Raw genomic sequence first — 22,073 nt, 5'->3', positions numbered from 1 at the left:
ATATATTAATGTAATTTAGGAATTGTTTAATGTGCTTGGCTGTTAAATTGGCATCATTGAAAAAGATTTTGGTATTTTAAGATTATATGAAAATCATTTTTAAGATGCAATATTTTCTGAAAAGTTTCGAAAAAATACCACAATTCAATTTAAATTCCTATTAAAATTTTAGATAAATGCTCTAAGTGCACATTCCCACCCCCCAAGGCATGTATGTGTCGAATTTGGTAATTAGAGGGCCAAATTCTGGTCTGTGCAGCTCCGACATTCACCCACAGATACACATGTATGTACATGAACTTTAAACTTTATTTTCAGTAGAAATAAAGATTGACTCAGCAATATTTAGTAGCATTTTCAGATTATTTATTTTAAATTTGATTTTCGTTTTAAAATTGATTCCCTCAAATTCATCGAAATTTGAAATCACTGGGAATAACAAGGGTAAAAAGAGAAAAACCAGTAACTATTAAAAATAAAGGTTTATCAGGGAAAAAGAAATGAGAAGTTTTTCCCACATATATGCATTTAATTCGAACTTCTATCGATTCTTGAATTTGAAAAAAAACGATGAATTTTATAAATATTCTGCCTTCAGAACGCAACGTCTCGATTAATCTTAATTTATTCTTATTATCGATATTTATCTTCCAATATTATTAATTATTTATTTATTTATTACATTATTACATTATTATTTATTACATCATTACATTACATTATTATTTATTACATTATTACATTATTATTTATTACATCATTACATTACATTATTATTTATTACATTATTACATTATTATTTATTACATCATTACATTACATTATTATTTATTACATCATTACATTACATTATTATTTATTACATCATTACATTATTATTTATTACATTATTTTATTACATTATTTATTTATTACATTATTTTGCAAACGAGTGCACTTCTTGTAAGTCAAATCACAATTCACAGTAGCATAATCATTTTTTTTCTATTTGTAGATCATTTATTTAAAAAAAAACTTTTTATAGATTTTTTTAAAAAATTTAATAAGTAATTTTATTTCGTGTGTAAGATTTTTATATTTCTTCGGATAATTCTTCTCCCCCACTCCAAAACAATTCATTACATTACAAAAATATTTTAAGAATTAAACACTGAAATTTCAAAATGTATATTTAAAGAGTTAATGGTGGTATTAATTTTAGCGTGTTTTTATATATAAATTAAATAGAATCTGAGTCCATGAGCTCTCAGGAAATCCAACATTCCTTAACTATAACACTTCGTATGTTAATTATTCAAACTAGCGCATTACTATTTATTTTTCTAATTGGAAGAAAATTAAGAACATGGTACAGGAAAATAAAAACCCCAATGTCGCTTGATTACACATTTAAAAGTAATGTAAACGCGAACTATGTGGTCGTCACTTCAACCTCATTGCTTAACAAGGAGCTGTCCTAAATTCAAGCAAACGGATTCCAGTCTGGTTCTCTTTAACTAGTATAATGATGTTGCGGAAAGTTAAAGAGGTTTACTGCCTGAGACAGGGAAATGAGGTTTAATGAGAAACTTACCAAAAATGTTTTACAGTCCTCATTATTAGGTTAACAGCCACTCTGGTGATGACCTAATGATTGCTTTTTTGCTGCAAATGCCAAATATTTAAAAGTATTTTATTATTTTAAACAATTAAAATTATTGAAACTTTATTTTTTTCTTTCCTAAAATAACGTATTGAAAATAAGATTGATGGAATTCATGCAGAGTAAAACGATACTCAATCCTTATGTATTTGGCAGTGAGTAAACTCAAATATAATATTTCTCCTTATCACATACTTTAATTTACTTTGTCTCCTAACATTTTTTTTTAAAATTCTAAATACAACCCAGTTGATAAACGACTAAGAAATTATACATGATATTGTCTCATTATTACATTCCTTCTTTAATCTTTCAACTGGCTCATATTTGTGAAATACACCAATGAAAAATTTTGTTTCATATTACTTTACTACAGAGAGCTACGAAGGCATGGCATTGGCTGCAGCTTCTTTCTACGAACTGTAAGTCAGCGTTTGGAATTTTAGAAGCTAATAGAACTTCGGAAATTTTGCTATTTATATTTTAGATACATGCAAACGGTTACTAAGTTTTTGTTGCATTTTTTCCTAGTTGTTTTTTAAACATTTTTTTAAAAAAATAATGTAGCTTTAATCAACTTCCACATTATTCATATGAAAACAATAAAGAATGTATATATATATATGGAACAATTGGCAAACGCCCTTATGAAAGAATACGTTGAATAAATAGCATCCTCCTTTTTTGCAAAGTGAGCTAAAACTAAACGTTTTGAAAAGGAAGACAGAACTGTGTTTTGAACGAAAGTACATGAGGTAAAAAAAAAATATCAGGTTTACAAATTACAACCTAATATTTAGAATTAAAAATTTGAAATTTTATGAGATTTCCAGTGAATTATTACCCTACTTCCTTCCGTTTACATCTATCAAAGGCTTCATGAATGTAAATAGAAATAAAATGGTGACCCTTTTAACCTTGAAACGTCCTGTCTTAGCTTTCTGTTTGCTAAGTATTTAACTTTTTGATTGTTTGAATATTTGACAGCATAAAGGATAGTTTTTGATTTTTATGAAATTACTTTAAAATTTTTGGTTAAATATTTATTCTGCCCTATCTCTCTATTGGAAAAGATTTCAACTTATTAATTGTTTGAATTTTCGATAGCATTAAGGAAAATTTCTGACTTTTAAGAAATTATTTTTGAATTTTTGCTCAAATAGTTATTCTCTCCTATCTATTTATTGGAAAATGTTTCAACTTTTTAATTGTTTGAATTTTCGACAGCATTAAGGAAAATTTCTGATTTTTACGAAACTCCTTTTATTTACATCCGAATTATTTTAATTATTAAAATTATTCGTCATAAAAGTAACGATTTTGTATTTTTTTATCATTGCCTGTAATATTCTGAAATATTCAGAAATATTCTGAAAAAAAAATAGGAAATAATTGTATATTTTTCATATTAGCTTTAATAAAAGTTTACTAGCCAAATTTTAAATTTCAAAGTCGTGAAAGTAAAAATTCTTTTATAAACTTTAAGAGGATGGGTAATACAAAATTTTATTTTATTTTTTGTCATTGCCTTAACCGCCACTATTTTATTTTAAAATAAAAATTACAGTGTAATTATCTAGCACTTCACTCTTGCCATATAATATTTATATTCTTTATTTATTCTTATAAATTTATTCTTATACATACTTATATTCTTTATTTATTCTTATAAATTTATTCTTATACATACTTATATTCTTTATTTATTCTTATAAATTTATTCTTATACATACTTATATTCTTTATTTATTCTTATACATTTATTCTTATACATACTTATATTCTTTACTTATTCTTATCCGTTTCACGAACGTAGTTACATTATTAATAATGTGGGTATTTGAAATGCTTACCTCTTTTTTTTTTTTTTCAAAATTCCTACCTATTTAAATAATTTCTTCCGATTAACCCTTTCCTAAAGTTTACAGTATTATTCCTTTATTCAAAATGTGTAAATGCAGATTAAATACAAAAAATTTATATAGGAGACTAATTGTAGAGATTTTTAAAAATTCTATACTTTCAAATTAAGTGCGAAAAAAAAAGGGTTTTTAAGTAAATTTGAAAGTAAAGATATAATGACAAAAAGCATTTAACTGACTAAACTCAAGCAAAATTAATTTAAAAATTGAATAATATTTAAAAGTATAATGATGCATACCAACAGAATGAAATATGTATGATTATTAAAAAAAAGCTTGGGTTTGTATTAAGCAATCAATTTAATATTTAATACCCAAAATTTTTATCACATTTCTAAAAATATAATAAAAAAATGTGTTATTAAATAAAATACCTAAACTTGCTTATAATAATTCTATTCACACTCGAATTTTTTTTCAACCAACGGTAGCTTTTTAAAGCAATATCCAAGACAACTCGCAGCATGCCAACAATCCAATTACGGTCCTAAACTCTTTTCCCTAAGTAGATTCTTCTTACACCGGGAAAGCAAAGCGCATTACCTCTGAAAACCTCTTACATCACTAACACCATGCATCAAGTGATACTTGTGGAAGATAATATGAAAGAACAAAGAAGACACACGCTCTGTATGGCGACGGTAAATCATGATGCTGATTTATGGTGACACTCGCTCTCTGCAGCAACATACACTATCGTCTATTCTTATTCGCTAGGGGGTGTTCATAAAGGCGAGTGGGAAATCCATTATCTGGCCCGCTTGGCGGGGTTTTTGATGGAAAAAAAATCGATAATTTTATTCTTCTCTCTTAATTACCTCGCACAATGGTGATGATGGAAAGGGAAAAGGGATCGTTGTGGAATGTTTCCCCCAAGAATGGAGCTGGAGAGAGGAAAATTTGTTTTCTCTTAAATAAGTCCTTTATAAATGCAATTAAAAAGATTCTCGAATGAATTAATTTTTCAGACTTTATGCGCTGAAGAATTATAGGTGGAAAGTTATGATTACTAAGAAATGCATAAATTGAGAAATGTAATGGGAAATGTGGTTATTTTAATGTATTCTAATTTAATAAAAGTAATCGTTTAGTAATTATTAGGTTGAAATTAATAAGAACCCGTTTTGTAGTCGTGGAATCACATGATTTATCTTTATATTAGCCGCTTTTGACGACTAGCTTGTTCTTCCAGATTATTGACTTTTTAGGCAATAAAATGATTAAATGGAATGTTCTTTTTCTTCAAGCCTCTTTATTAAAAAGTCGCATATTTCAACTGTCTCGTGTTTAAATTGCACTAAATGAAACTCACGATATACCAACAATTATTTTTTTAGAAGTATGAGCTTATTAAGAAAGGCATATTTTAAAAGTATAATTAGATTTTTAGTTAAAAATTAAATTTTAATGTTTACACTCAATATTTTCAAAGCGCATTATTAGCATGAAATTTATTTTTATATAGCTTTGAAAATAGATTAGTAGTTTTGAATTAAGCGGATTTTAGCTCAATTCTTTATTAGTTCTAGTAGCTTTTAGTTTTTTTTTTCAATTAGCTCGTTTAATGTTATAAATTTTATTTCTGCCCAATTTCTTGTATTGATCTTAATAATTTTTAAAAATATTTTTTTAAAATATACTTAATAATACATTTTACTGCCACTGTTTGTTTTTTTTACACAAGCACGCTACCGAGATATTAAATGAATATTTGATATGCACGAAATATTAAATAAATATTTAATATATTTATATATCAATATATATATATATATATATATATATATATATATATATATATATATATATATATATATATATATATATATATATATATATATATATATATATATATATATATATATATATATATTATTATATTAATTTAGCATAAATAATAAATTAAACAAAAAACGCTTTAAAAATCAGATGAACCAAAAGTTGATGATCAAACAGGTGTTATTGAAAAAAGAATTATTAGAATTTTAACAAGACAAAAAACATCTGCCGATTTTACATAGTTCTTATTTTGGTATTCCTTATGTAAATTGTGTGATGTAAAAATCCTTATGTGCTGAATACAACGGTCGATAAATCAAACAAGATGAAGACAAATCAAATCTAAAACAATACCATTATATACTTTTACAGCGTTAAAATATCGAATCTTCTTTAAGTTCCTTAAAATATTTTTCTTTTATCTTGTGAATACCATTTTTAAATGAACTATTAGCTATTATTAACGATAATTTAGAGCCAATTCCAATTTTGCACCAGCGGTTATTAGTACTTTTTGATTCGAATGAATACGCAATCATTCGAGGAGAGAAAGAAATTGTGAAAATTCAAATTTAATTTTGAAGTTGCCATACAATCTACATCTTATGTATTAGACAACTGATTGTTGAACAAAATTGGGACATTAGTTAAATAAATCATAAATCAATCAATCTGCCTGTGTAATTTTTGCATTATTACCGTGATATTTTACCTTCTTTCAGATATAATTCATTTTCAAAAAAAAGAAGGGAAAAAAAAAACCCCTGAAACTGCCACAACAAAATAAAATTTCATTTTCATAGAAAAAAAAATCTTCTGTAAATTTATATCTTATTCTTTTTAAAATTTATAAATGATTTGTCATAACATGGAAGTATTCAGTAAATATTCAAAAATAATGCGTTCAATTTTAATAAGCAGTGCACTCGAGAACAAACAGAAACTTACTGGTTATTATGGAACAGACATGCATCCATAAAAATAGAATATGTAGTTAAAACACATCATAGCAAATATATTTTGAATACACCTCTACCTTATTATTCACTGGTCGCCTTAAGAGACCAGTTGATTTGCCACGGCTGTTGGTTATCTTTCATTTTAAATAAATCTTTTATGACTTCATATTCATGATTCCGCTAAACTGTTGCCGTCAATATTAATACTGACTTAATGTTCTGTTTATAATTTACATGTATCTTTCTATACATAAACAGTCTCGTGACATAATGGCAATATTTAAAATGTAAATGTGGTATTGTAATTTCACTTTAATTATGTTGTAAGCTACATAGGTAATAATCAGAATCCTTCTTTAACTTTCAATGATAGAAAAAAAAGTTACACTTTCGTAGATTTGATGAAGCTAAGGAACTGTTTTGAAATTTAGGGCAATAATGTATTCTATTGTTGGAAATAAGGTTTAATTTTTTTTTAATAATTACCAAAATTCAGTAAAAATTTACACGCCTATTAAATTGATATTATTAAAAAAAATATTTTTTTTTTTCATTTTGAAATGGTGTAAAGTATAGTTTTGTACGATAATATTTTGGGAAGTTATTGCGGAAAGATGCTAAAATAAACTTTATTTTTAAATAATTAAAAAATTTTAAAAACTCGTTTCGAGAGGCATATTTTTATCCTCCAAGGTATATGTATGTGCTAAATTCGATAACTGTAGGTAAAATAGTCTCGAAGCTATCTGCTTTCTGTTCATCTCTACAATGACATGCAAGAAAGCGCCACAGCTCAAAAACGGAATGTCTTAGACGAGTTAAATTTTATGTGTGATTATGCCATTAAAAATATAAATGCGTTGTTCAAAATCTTGCAGAAGGTTTACAATTAGGCAAGATTATTAGAGGATGATAAGACTATTATTAAATAATTTTGCGATAAAGTTTCGTAGAGACCATTAACACTAATTCAGATAACTTGTTCGAAAAAATACAAATTGACATACAATTTTAAAAATGTACACTTTTTTAAATGTATATTTTACCTACTTTTTAAAAAATATATACGTTTTTAAATATATACTTTACATGCTTTTAAAAAAATGTTATTTCTTCCTTTCAGAAAAATCTAATACATGATCATGTATCAATGCACAGAACTTAAATGTTTTATTCCAAGTATGTTTTGTTTACCTGTCAGCAAAAAGTAAAATAATTTTTTATCATTAAACTGTCCAGATGCTGAAATTGCATTTAAAATACCGCAACTGAGATATTTCTTACGTTTTTTCCACTCTATACAAATGTTATTTTTCAACTCAGACCAAAACAAACCAGAATTCTTTGGAATAGCGTGTATGCTTGTGTTTCGAGCTGGATAAAAAATAATTGTCAGTTTGATATATCTTTCGGGCATAGTGTTTTTTCTTTGTCTCCAGATAAAATCAGGCAGACCAGACGTAAATATACTAGGAATCTTTTTCTTCTATATTGTTTCGTATAAGACTTTTTTCTAGAAAGCTTAGGACATCATTTGGAAAAAAAACAATGCATATCAATCATATTTCATTTTTACTTCTTATTTATCCATTTTCTGAAAGAGGACTTAAATCTAAATGACTTTCTTATACTCTATCCGAACATCTTTCTGTTCCTCAAATTTCAGAATTTTCTTTTATTTTTTCTAATGTGTTTCAGAAAATGTCTTTATTTTCTGTAAGAGATTTATTGTGTTGGAACATTAGAAGTAACATTATATAATTCTTCATTGATGAAATCTTCTATAGCGTGTATTTCTTTCTTTACTTTCTCTTATACAAAGCATAGAAAAAGAATAGTAATTGTTAAAAGAAATGTCGAAATCAAGATTTTTTACGAATTTATACGTTTCAAACCTCCATGTGTTCGAAAACAAATTTTTATATTACGTCTCTCTTTGTGAACTCGATAACTCAACAACGCTTTGGGAAGATAGGTGAAATTTGTCGGGTCCTGGTATAGGGGTAGCGCGTTTTCCCCTTGATCTGAGCGTCCCGGGTTCGAGTCCAGGTTCGGGCATGGTTGTCCTTCTTCTGTATTCTATCTGTGAGGTGTACGAATGTGCTTCACTGTAAAAAGAGGTCGAGAAAACGAATATGACGCATGAAGTAGCTAAGTCGTACTCTTGGCCCTAGCTGACGCTACTGAAAAATCAAGAGACGCTCACTCGGTTTAAATCGCTGACAGATAACTGTCAGCGGGCTTGTAAAGTGCCATAAGTCACAACACACACAGAGATGAAATTTTATATGCGTACTTTAAACGAACTTTTTGGATACTTTTAATACTGAAGAAAATCCGACCAGAGGAAATCTGTCTGACTGGTTGCACGAATACAAATGAACAGGATAGTTACGAACATAAAGAGCTAGATAGATAACATTTGGTAAATGTACATAAATACCAAATGTGAGACAAAATTCGTTAAGGGTATGCTCATCTGTTGGTCCGATCATTTATATGTATGTGAATAGAGTTACTCAAAACTTCAAGGATCTATATATATGAAATTTAGCATATATATGAAATTGCGACTACAATTGTAATTATATATGAAATTTTAGTTCCAATCGGTCGGATAAGACGATCTCCACAGCATATATTCCATTGTCGGGTACATGTATATTAACCGCAGTATAAGGGTTAATAGTTAAAAGTAACACGTTAGATTTACGGCAAATATCTGACTTTGTACTTATTGTTCGTCAATGCCATGCAAGGTACTTAGGGCCTTATTCAATGTCCATAATTTCCTGCAGGGAGAAGGAGTAATACTTTTATTAGACAATATGTGAAAAAGTTTTAAGATATTACTTTAGCCAGTCATTTCTTACTGTTATTATTTTATATCATAGGAATTTCGTTGGGCTACTTAAAGCAAAATGTAATCCGATTTCTCTTTTGAATAACCTCTCATTTCTACAACTATAGAGCAAGCAATTGGATCTAGAGCTGTCGAATTTGTGTCGTAGTTATTTTTTGAATAACAGGCACTCACAAAAAAAGAACACTGATGAAAAATGCACAAGAAGTAAACGTCATATTTGTTGCTCAAAATCGGCTCTCCAAATGACGAAGTGAGAACACGTATTGAAAGAGAAATTACCAAAAGGCAAATTGACAGCTGCAGAGGGACAACACTCTTTATGACTTCATTATGAGGTAGATGACAAATTCATTATGAGGTAGAAGGCAAATTGACAACTGCAGAGGGACAAAATCTTTATGACTTCATTATGAGGTAGATGACAAATTCATTATGACTTCATTATGAGGTAGATGACAAATTCATTATGACTTCATTATGAGGTAGATGACAAATTCATTATGACTTCATTATGAGGTAGATGACAAATTCATTATGACTTCATTATGAAGTAGATGACAAATTCATTATGACTTCATTATGAGGTAGATGACAAATTCATTATGACTTCATTATGAGGTAGATGACAAATTCATTATGACTTCATTATGAGGTAGAAGGCAAATTGACAACTGCAGAGAGACGAGACTCTTTATGACTTCATTATGAGGTAGATAACAAATTCATTATGAGGTAAAAGACAAATTGACAACTGCAGAGGGACGAAACTCTTTATGTCTTCATTATGAGGTAGATGACAAATTCATTATGAGGTAGAAGAAAAATTGGCAACTGAAAAGGGACGAAACTCTTTATGACTTCTTTGTGAGGTAGATGAAAATAATAGACGAGTTTCAGGAACAATTATTTAATTGTTTTCTAAGTTCCACAATCCACAAAACAAAACAAGCATGAACCCGACATGACATTCACTAGAATACAGTCTAATAATAACCCCAAGAAGGGTCATGAAAAATGTAACTGGTTATTAATAAGGTAATGCCATCTGTTGTATCAAAAGAGAAAGTAATAGATTTAAGTAACCGCTATATACATTTAGCTCTATTACTAATACAACCGATCACTTTTCTTAACAAGGACTAGTCAATTACGATCAGAAATTCAAATACAAATTAAATAGATTAATACATTTTTTTTTTGAAAAATAAAAATTGCCATATATTAAGGTTAAAATATTGCTTAGATCCATAATATCTATCATGACTTTTAGAACATAAAATTTTTCCGCCTTGTTTTTCTTACATTTGCTTAAGAAATTTTACTGAATTTTTCTTGAAAAAAAATGAGTTAAAAGAAGCCGACATTTTGATAAAGAAAGCAAAATATAGGCTATAAATATGCAAAAAGTTCATTATATTTTTATGCCTCAAACCTTAAAAATATTCAAAAGGTTTTATAAAGAGAGAAAAAAGATTCCACAAGTAATGTTTGAGTTTTGACAATTTCTGCAACGCAATCATATTCAGGTCTCGACTCTTGATCCTTCACTCTGTTTCAACGCCTCAGCGAATTCCGGAATTCCGTTTTGACAGAATTTCAATTCGGTAAGAGCAAAAATGAATAATATCGAGATTTAGAACTGAATGAATGACAAATGCAACGTTTCCAAATCTATGACAGCATAATATGACTTATCCAGCAACAGAATACTTATTCAAAAGGGATGTCAAGTCACATCCGGTATCAAAGCAAGAGTTCATTGAATAGGAAATGTGAAGAGGTGTCTCAATTTTCAGTATTATTGACAAAGATTATAAAGGACTGAACGATATGTATTTCAAATATGATAGAAGTCTTCAACTTTTTTTGTTGACTAGAATAACGTAAACATGTGTTGCAAGTTATATTATACTAAATTTAATAAATTTGATTTGGGTACATTGAATTTGCAAGAAAAAGGGAGAAAGAAGCATTAAGATAAATTCTGACACATATTTGCATTATTGATAAAACATTAGAGATCTGCGGTTATCTCTTTGAAATATTATACTCAGTTGTTTAAAAGGGAGTAGATTTAAAATGTTAATTTCTAATGAACTATAATAAAAATTCACGCAATACATCATTAAATTAATAAAAAAAAGTTTTAATCTGCCCCTTTAACATTAGTTCCATTTGTTAGACGAGAAGTATAAAATTGAAAGTTCATTTCTTTCCACAGGAGACAGAAATGGTCTTTGGTATTGAATTCACTTCTGCAACTATTCGAATTTGCAGATCTTTAAGAATAGGAGGTAGAGATGCCAAACACGAGGACTATCCAAGAGGCATCAGATCTTGAATTTTCCTGTATAAAGTAATGATTCTGGAATGGTGCCGTCGTGCGCAGTTGAAAAAGATAACTTAATGCGCATGCTTGATTTGTTCTTTCGTATTCGAATGAGTTCGTCAGTTGCTGCTACCAGCTCGCCGTTGAGTAAGATGCTGTTATAAGTGTTCGTCGGATTTTTTTTATTTCTCTTAAGATGAATGAAACACTAAATTTCAGTCGTCTCTCGACCTCTCTACTCTCCAGATATGGCTCCTTGCGACTTCTGTTTATTTCCGAAATTGAAGATGCCATTGAAAGAATCCCATTTTGAGTAGAGAAGCGATAGTGCATAACGCGACAGTGGAGATGATCACCGTTCCAAAAACAACCTTCCAGAAGTGTTTTCAACAGTGGAAGGATCGGTGGGTTAAGTCTGTGAAGGTGCAAAGGTATTAGGGTCCCAATATCATCATGTAAGTAGTATATTATTACTGATTAAAAGGCGGATACTTTTTAGGCAGCTTTCGTATACGCTACATCGTTGACTGCGAAATTTCAAATTATCTGCTTCTTCTGATTATGGATTTCCTATTGCTACGTTCGAAAATAGTTCGGGTACACTCGGCATCTTCCATATGATGTGCAGAACGACCATTTCATTTCTTTTTAGAATATGCAACTTTCTTCTATGAATTTCTTGTATTGTCTGAATACATGAATATGGTGAAATGGGATTTTCTTCGATTCACAACACAATATAAGCTACAATGTAACAATGAATTAACTTTTTGCATACTGCAAGAAACAAAAGATGACTTTTCCTGTGACATGACCTTTTCTTCGTAAACTAAAAGCTGTGCCACTTTTAGAGAAATCATTTGAAGACAAAAAAAAATTATTTAATGTTTCTCCCTCAAGTGATGTATCGTGTGTCTGTATCTATTGAAGTTCAGAAATAAATATTTAAATCTGAGTCTACTTTTTGATAAATTCAGTATTTCTCCGATAAATAGCCGTTTATTGTCCAGGATAGTATATCAATGATTAATATCATGTCTTATTTTTGACATGAGTAAGCCATTATTTAAAAATATTTAGGATACTATTAGGAAAAAGAATTATTTAAAAGTATGTGTATCGCGTTTTTGAATCTAAAAACAATTCATTTCGATGATAATGATTAGTCTAACTGGTTGATGATGATAAGGGGAAGCCTAACTGGTTGTTTATAAATAAAATTTTCCCTACCAATAGGAAGCCACGAAATTTTATTCCAACAGATGCCGTGCTTGGATTGGTTAATTTTCTGACCATATATATTTGGCAACCGAACAAAGAAGAAGAATTCCTACCATTCTGCTGCTTCTGCCTCCCATTCTGCAAGTAGGCCGCTTAAAAAATATTAGCCTTGTTGCAAAATTAAGTACTTTGTGAAAATACAATTCTATGAATCATAATCTATTAGAATAATATTAATAATTTGTTAAATATAATTGATCAGATTTCCGTCTGCTTCGTTATGATCATTTTGATATTTTAATATTTAGATGCGTTGAATGTTTATTTAAATAAGAATACTGCGTTGAAATTTGATTTACGCACTATCTTGAATCATAGTAAATATATATGAACTTCTAAAAAATTACTAAAATAGTATTTAATCTAATATGAATCATTAAGTTAAAAACATATCGAAATGCGAAATTAAGTTATAAGCTTATTATAAGAATGGTCTCACAATGCTGATCGCCTATGGCCACAAAATGCCGAAGAGTATTTGTTTTTAGATTATCTAATAATAATTCTAAATCAACTTATGGTTCATTCTCGGATTCTAAATTCTTCCGTGCTTCTGCGCATGCGTAAGGATTTGTTTATTTAGTCAAAGTAGGGATGAGATGAAAGTTGAAAGGAGGTGATGTTTATATTTAATAATTTAGTAAATTCGGATTATACGCGCACTTAGGAGGTGTAAAAACTGCAGGAATTTGTAATATTGTCAGCATTTGTAATATAATCACAATACATCAAAGTAATTTTTAAATCAGATTTTTTTTTTGTATTTAGTTTTTGTTTCATTTAGATTCAAAGCGATTTTTTTAGAGATCTAAACATCAAATTACGATGAATAAAGGAAAGAATTATGTTCTTAAAATTTGGTGATTCACTTTTTTACAAAATAATAATTATTTTTTAGGTTATAATACTTTTTGATATTGGATTTTTTGATAATATTTGGAGTTTAACAATGGCAGATAATTTGTCACATTTAAGCAATCAATACGCAATTTTGAGCTGTAATAAAGTAGCACGGTTAGAAACGACTCAACAGTCACATACACAAGGGAAAAGACAAAGAATCTAATGGGATAGAAATCAAGGTCACAAATTGAACAATTCCAGAAATGTGTTCATCCTTCCTTATCTCACTTCGTCGAAATGCAGTCTTATCTACCCATCATATCTACCCATATCTGTGACCTTGATGATCATATCTTCGTTGTGATCGTATCTACCCATCATATCTACCCATATCTGTGACCTTGATAATCATATCTTCGTTGTGATCGTATCTACCCATCATATCTACCCATATCTGTGACCTTGATGATCATATCTTTGTTGTGACCGTATCTACCCATCATATCTACCCATATATGTGGCCTTGACGATCATATCTTTGTTGTGACCGTATCTACCCATCATATCTACCCATATCTGTGACCTTGATGATCATATCTTTGTTGTGACCGTATCTACCCATCATATCTACCCATATCTGTGACCTTGATGATCATATCTTCGTTGTGATCGTATCTACCCATCATATCTACCCATATCTGTGACCTTGATGATCATATCTTTGTTGTGACCGTATCTACCCATCATATCTACCCATATCTGTGACCTTGATGATCATATCTTCGTTGTGATCGTATCTACCCATCATATCTACCCATATCTGTGACCTTGATGATCATATCTTCGTTGTGATCGTATCTACCCATCATATCTACCCATATCTGTGACCTTGATGATCATATCTTTGTTGTGACCGTATCTACCCATCATATCTACCCATATATGTGGCCTTGACGATCATATCTTTGTTGTGACCGTATCTACCCATCATATCTACCCATATCTGTGACCTTGATGATCATATCTTTGTTGTGACCGTATCTACCCATCATATCTACCCATATCTGTGACCTTGATGATCATATCTTCGTTGTGATCGTATCTACCCATCATATCTACCCATATCTGTGACCTTGATGATCATATATTTGTTGTGACCGTATCTACCCATCATATCTACCCATATCTGTGACCTTGATGATCATATCTTCGTTGTGATCGTATCTACCCATCATATCTACCCATATCTGTGACCTTGATGATCATATCTTCGTTGTGATCGTATCTACCCATCATATCTACCCATATCTGTGACCTTGATGATCATATCTTTGTTGTGATCGTATCTACCCATCATATCTACCCATATCTGTGACCTTGATGATCATATCTTTGTTGTGACCGTATCTACCCATCATATCTACCCATATCTGTGACCTTGATGATCATATCTTCGTTGTGATCGTATCTACCCATCATATCTACCCATATCTGTGACCTTGATGATCATATCTTCGTTGTGATCGTATCTACCCATCATATCTACCCATATCTGTGACCTTGATGATCATATCTTTGTTGTGACCGTATCTACCCATCATATCTACCCATATCTGTGACCTTGATGATCATATCTTCGTTGTGATCGTATCTACCCATCATATCTACCCATATCTGTGACCTTGATGATCATATCTTTGTTGTGACCGTATCTACCCATCATATCTACCCATATATGTGGCCTTGACGATCATATCTTCGTTGTGATCGTATCTACCCATCATATCTACCCATATCTGTGACCTTGATGATCATATCTTTGTTGTGACCGTATCTACCCATCATATCTACCCATATCTATGGCCTTGACGATCATATCTTCGTTGTGATCGTATCTACCCATCATATCTACCCATATCTGTGACCTTGATGATCATATCTTCGTTGTGATCGTATCTACCCATCATATCTTCGAATCATATCTACCCATATCTAAGCATGTAGGAACCATGATAAAGACAGCTTCTGTTTTTTACGTTGATTTAAGCGATATTAGAACATTTGAAATACAATAGAAATTTGACTTGATTCCAACGCACGGAATAGGGGAACGTAAAAAAAACCTTCCTAAAAAACTCTCAGGGGAAATTTAGACAATATTTGTTTTATTTGGAAGAAAACCAATGAAACCTCTTAAAAATGAAGCCCACAGCGTCAAGAAATCTGTTGGTAATCGATGATTATTTTTTAAAGTTATAAAACAACAACAAAAATCAATGATGAGAGCTCGTTGTTAAAAACAGCTGGTTTGCAGATCAACAAAGAAAATCTCTATTTGACTGATATTCAAGAATATCGATAAAAGGAAACTTATTTTAAACTACGCGAAACTCTTAAGGTATGAAAACTGCTGCAGATCCATCATTTTTGACATTAAATGTCCCTACCGATAAAGAAGAAAATATGCCATTATAAAAGCAACAGTAAACATATGCTCAATTATGGATATCATTTAACTATTAAAAAAGCAATACTTTTTTAATATAGAAGTAAAATTTCAACCAGAAATAATGATCTAGAAAATTAATGAATGAGTATCCATGATAGATATGGGTGCATTTTATTTTTTTAAACATTTCATTAAAGTTATGAAATATCATTTTGAATATATATATCCGATGCAAACGATAAACTATCTACAGATTAATAAATTAACATTATTGTTTTCTTTTTTCAACAGCATTAATTTGATTAATTAAAACTTTTACCAGGACCATAAAACTTCTAACTCCGTCAATAATATAAATAAAAAATGGATTAATTGAAATCATTATATAAATTTATACATTTTAATTCCACATAAATCTTTGGAAGTAGTAAAATGATATTTAATCCGGAAACTACATAAAAGAAAAAAAGTATATATTTACAAAATTTTAAAAAAAAAAAATTTCTGAAGTAATGCCAGATTTTTAGACATATTCCCATGCATATGCATCATGCATTCCCATGTATGATGCATAATCATTATGAATTGAAAGGGGAATAACAAAATATTTTCATTAAAGTTAGCTAAGTATACTATTTAGTATCTGGGGACCGAGTTCACCAAGAATACTTGTTGCGCTTAATTTCAGTTAAATCTCTTATTCATAAATTGATATTCATGATTTCCTTTATAAAGGAAGACTTTATCTAATGGCCAAATATGACATTATAGAGCAATTAAATATTTAATTGCTTAGGAAATCTATTATAATTTACACATTATCTTTTTCGGTAATATTATTTCATTCATCATACAAAGAGGAATGATTATTTTCTCCAAAAATGCAAATTGCTCAGAAAATTAGCAAAATCGTTCTTCTTTTATTTCTAACAAAGGGGAAAAACTCGTACGTTTATATATTTGATACAAAGATAAAAAAGATTTGAATTTGAGTTAAACAACGAAATGCTTTGTTAAAGATATTTCTGAACAATATTAATAAAAATACCCAAAATCCAAGGAAAAAATTACATAGTAATTAAATTAGTATCAATAAATAATTTTTTTAAATGGTATAAAAAATCAGTATCGGATAATATTTTCACAACGCATAACAAAAAAATACAAAATTTGGCTTAATTTGTATTTAAAACTTCAGAAAAAATATCACTCCGATGTACACATTCGCAATCTTTTTTTACACCAAATTTGATATCACTAGGTTAAACAATTTGATCTATCGAACGAGAGCACACACACTCACGCGCACGCACGCACACACACAACGTACACTGATATAGATACAAGTGCCACTCTTTGAAAAAAGGACACAAAACGTATTATCTCTAAGCAAATCTTTATGATGCTAAATTGTTTCTCAGATAGGCCAAGAATAGTACTAGTTGTCAAAAAACAGCAATGAGTTTCAGGCTAGTTCTTGTAATTACAATTTGGCGACTCTTTGAAAATTTTCTGTCACTGAAATGCCAGCCTAATAGGTTTCTTATGGGCTAAGAACGCCAAATTATTCAAATTTCTGATAATCCAGTTAAGAGAATAGCCTGAAATGATGCCGCTATTATCAATCAATGAGGCAGACAGGCAGTATCCTCATCATCTATCAAACTCAGGATTTAAAGTGAAGTTTCAAGAGGAAAATATGATGCCGGCCCACCTGATTATCCCGATTTACCAGATAATGATCAGTTCTTCTTCCTACAGACAAAGAAGCTCTTGACAGGAAATGAGTTTTTCTGGGTGAAGAAAACAAGAAATGGATTAATGAGTAGGGGCATGATTCCTACCAAAATTGGTAAAGCATGTTGATCACGTGATCTGATAAATGTCTCGAGAGAAAAACCGATTATATCGGAAGATGTTGTTTGGTTTCCTTTTGGAGTCCCATTTGAATTTTAATCCGATAATTATATTATAATATTTTATTAGATTCGGGACGTTTTTATTCGATTAACATAAGCTGAAAATGTTTCTTTGAAAAAAATTAGTGTAATTTTAAGGGGTTTCTTTTACGTCCTTTATGTTAAATGGGAGGACTTGACTGATGATTCACTTTCATTGATTTTAAAAGCTTAGTCCTAGTTGAACTACCGGGAAAGAAATATCGGAAGAGAAAAATTGAAGGATTTTTCAAATTTATTTTTGAAAATTGTGTAATATTAATAATAAGTAATAAGTTAAAATATTAATAATAAGTAATAAGTTAAAATATTAATAAAAAGTAATAAATTAAAATATTAATAATATTGTTGGAAATATATGTAAGCATACAAACGTTAACAATAAACATAAATAATTTCACTTTTACTTTTATTATCTTTCTTTAGATCGATTAATTAATTCGTAATAGAAATCTGTAATACTCAAAATAAAATGTAGCACTGACCTAATGTTGTTATAAAAAAGGCAAGTCAAGTTTTACTTAAATTAAGAGCTTTGACGGCGATTTTTCAAATACATAATTCTAAATTTTTTTGTCCGATCTAAAATCTAAAATAATTTTAAAAATTTATTTCAGATAATTTAATTAGTTACAGTTACAAATATAGCAATCTGATACGTTATTGGTACGACTGTCCATGCCCTATCATCTGTAAAGTATTTGTAATAGTACATAGCAGTTTTGGTTAAGACTTTGATTGATCTGTTGTTAACAACGAAAATTATATAGTAAAAAAAAAATGCTTTCGAAGGTCATTTCAGCAAATAAAATGGTTTCCGTAAGTTTCAGTTTGTAGGTATGTTAGCATATGCTAATTCAGTACTGCATATGTTAAGCATATCAAACAACATACAAATGTAAGCTAAGCTATGACATGATATGTACTTAATAAAAATAAACCATCAGCCGTTTTTATTGTCCAATTCATTATAAGAAACATTTAATATTAAAAAACAGTATCAAACTTATCATCACTCAGTATCAAACTTAAAAAAACAGTATTAAACTATCATTCAGTATTAAACTTAATCATCGCGCAACAGGGGAAATGTTTCGTTTTCTTCTATTTACGTTTAAACTATCGACGAGCACCGTGTTTCTATTAAATGAATTGATCACTGATTCAATCATGTTTCATTCTCATGAATACAATGGAACTCTCATTCATGGGTTTGGAAACATTTTCAAAGTTTAAAAACAAATTCTCTATTTTAACTTAAAAGTTAAAAAAAAAAAAGACAATGATTTATAAAAAAAATTGCAGAAATCTTGTTATTAAATTATTAAACGTAGATTAATGAATTGATACAATAAAGATAATAAATATTTGTTATAATAATAAGCATTATTAATAATATTGAAAATCTTAAATTATCTTAAAATCAGAATAGTTTGAGTAATTACCTATAGTTAGTGCACTATTGAGAAGAAACACCTGAGGTATAAGACATCTATTATTTTAGCTGTATCCGTTTCACACCGAAAAGGAACAACAAGTCATCCTCCCCCCCCCCCCGAAAAAAAAAGAAAATCAAATTTCAAACCGGATTATAAAATAATGTTTTATATTTCATATCATTGTTCTGATATCATATAAATTTGCATTATGTGATCAAAGACTAACATACAATGCTTGAATTTACAAAAACTATGTTAACGTAAAAAATTTGTTATTAAAAACGAGATTAATGCATTTTTTTATCATAGCAATAGCAAAACCAAAAGATTGAAAAATTCAATGAAACAGTGAAATTGATTTTAATTTCATTATAGGAAGGAAAAAAACAATTCTTATAAATTATTTTAAATTAAAATTGGTTTCAAGGGAAAATTAATTTTTTGAAAATTTAAAGTAATGTAAAAATTATTTGTAATAAGAATCATTATACTATAATATTTCTCGAAACTATTTAGGATAAAAGATGAAATTTCAATTCAGATTTTATTAATTGAAAATTTTAGAAAAAATATTTTCTTTCTGAATATTAACTGTCAAAAAATAACTACAAGTTGGGTTTGCTAATCTGGCCTGTAAAGTATTTTCAAATATTTGGTCTGTAAACAATTACGAACAGTTTTTTAAATCCGTAATTTATAGAAAATATGTTACTCTAAAAGCATCTTATAAAGTTCTAAAACTAAATGGAGAGGAAAATGAGGCAGAAAGTAATCTGCCTAAAAATAATTCAATAATTCTGAAATATTTTCTATATGTATTAAGTATAATAGGAGCGCATTAGATTCTTTGGATTTCAATGATGTGCGAAATGTCAATTTAATAGGTGCATATTGGTTGTGGTAACGATTTCTACAGAATAAAAGGATTATTTTCTCAATACAATACAAAAGAAAAAAACTTTATTTTTTAAAAATATTTTTTTTCTCTTTTTCTCTTTTTGCATCCTTTAATTCTTCTTATTCAGAAATGTCTTCAAAAAAAGGTTTTTCTGAGCAAGGATATAATAATCATAAATTAATCATTATTAACAAAATAATATATTAGAGAATAATTTGCAAACGCGTTGCAACAAAAAAAAACATTATTATTTAAATAAATCTCATTTTACAAACCAGCAACCTATTGCGTGCTAATTGATGAAGCGCCATCATTTTTCACTGTTTTTGAAAAAGGCATGCGATCCCCGGAAAATGCGCAGAAATCTGGTACTGCAGCTTTGACATGAAATCTCTAATTCCATGCATATCTCGCACATCTGCCATCTTGCGTTTTAAATGTTTGCAAATATTAAATGTCATTTATAAAGTAAAACAATGCATGCTTTTAATCATGAATCCTTTGCAAATTCATTATTAATAGTCAGATAATTTACCATCTGCAATAAACAATTATTATTGCAAATTTAGTTCGTGGCAGTAGATGGTTTACTTTCGTAAAAGGAATGCATTGTTATAAAATATACTATGTATCGATATAATAAAACAAATTAAGCAAAAATTAATAAATGTCAAGTATTTCTTCCTGTCATTTAAATAAAAACTACCGAGGCTCTGATTCTACTGCATATATTAATTCAAAATAGAATGCATAGACATAAATTTAACTCAAAATCCATATAATTTATACTTTGCATGTTTTGCGCTTCATTGATAAGCAAAGGTTAATAATTAGTAATTAGTTCTTATAATAATTTATATAAAATTAACAAAGATCACAGTTGTTTTCACAGAAGTGTAGGAATTTGTTAGCGCATATTCTTACTGCAGGACTCCTAGCAGAATTATAAATGAAAATATTAATGCGCAGTTTTTTCACATTACTTTTTTTTTCTGAATTATTGCTAAATGAAAGGGATTAAATTTTTATTTAAAGCATATTTTATTGCACATGTAAAAAAGTAGTAAATGTTGAATATAGAAACACTTTTAAGACAAAACAATAAATGTTATCAAAACAAATTCTAAGTTGGTTATTAAATGTCAACTATTTTATATGCTTTAACCATTAGTCTTTTTCACTAATTAAATAAGAATATAAAAAATTTCAGCATTTGACCAAATAAATTTTGCAAATTATTCATAATGAACATTTTAAACTCACTCCCAATTTCTTTCATCGTGCCTTAATATTTAAATAAATATTTCTATGACACAAAACAAATGCATCGTAAAATGCAAAAATAAATTTAATAAAAGTGAAAACTGACCTTTGCCAGTACTTGTTGGAAAGAACTCCGGTACACTGCACCACCGCCTGGGCTCCAATGCCTCGACGGTGGACACATGGAAAAGTGACAACCGGTGCTACCTGTGATGCCGAAGCGCTCACCAGCGAGCTGAAGAACCGGCGAGTGTTTGCCGAGATCTGCGGGTTGTCAGAACTAGGGTGGGGAAATGCTAGGGATCGTCTGCTTAAAGCGCATGCGTGTGTGGGTGGTGAACAGCGTTGGGGATGCTCGCCATGTTATCCAGAAGGGGAGTAAGAAGTCTGGGTTTGGATTTCGGATATTGAATTAGAAGAAATCAGCTCTCGATATCAAAATTAT

At 29.3% G+C, this 22,073-nt stretch overlaps 1 protein-coding gene across 1 annotated transcript in view; it reads right to left on the bottom strand.

Annotated features, from left to right (window-relative positions):
- Nucleotides 1–21,873, bottom strand: part of LOC129972729 (glutamate receptor ionotropic, NMDA 2C-like) — a 313,970-nt gene extending 292,097 nt beyond the window's left edge. Inside the window, exon 1 of the mRNA XM_056086971.1 lies at nucleotides 21,735–21,873. The gene's annotated coding sequence lies outside the window, so the exon portion shown is untranslated. The remainder of the gene's footprint in view (nucleotides 1–21,734) is intronic.
- Nucleotides 21,874–22,073: the final 200 nt, after the last annotated feature.

This window comes from Argiope bruennichi, chromosome 6 (assembly GCF_947563725.1).
Source record: "Argiope bruennichi chromosome 6, qqArgBrue1.1, whole genome shotgun sequence".
Lineage (NCBI taxonomy): Eukaryota > Metazoa > Arthropoda > Arachnida > Araneae > Araneidae > Argiope > Argiope bruennichi.
This window is presented reverse-complemented; position numbering and strand designations above follow the sequence as displayed.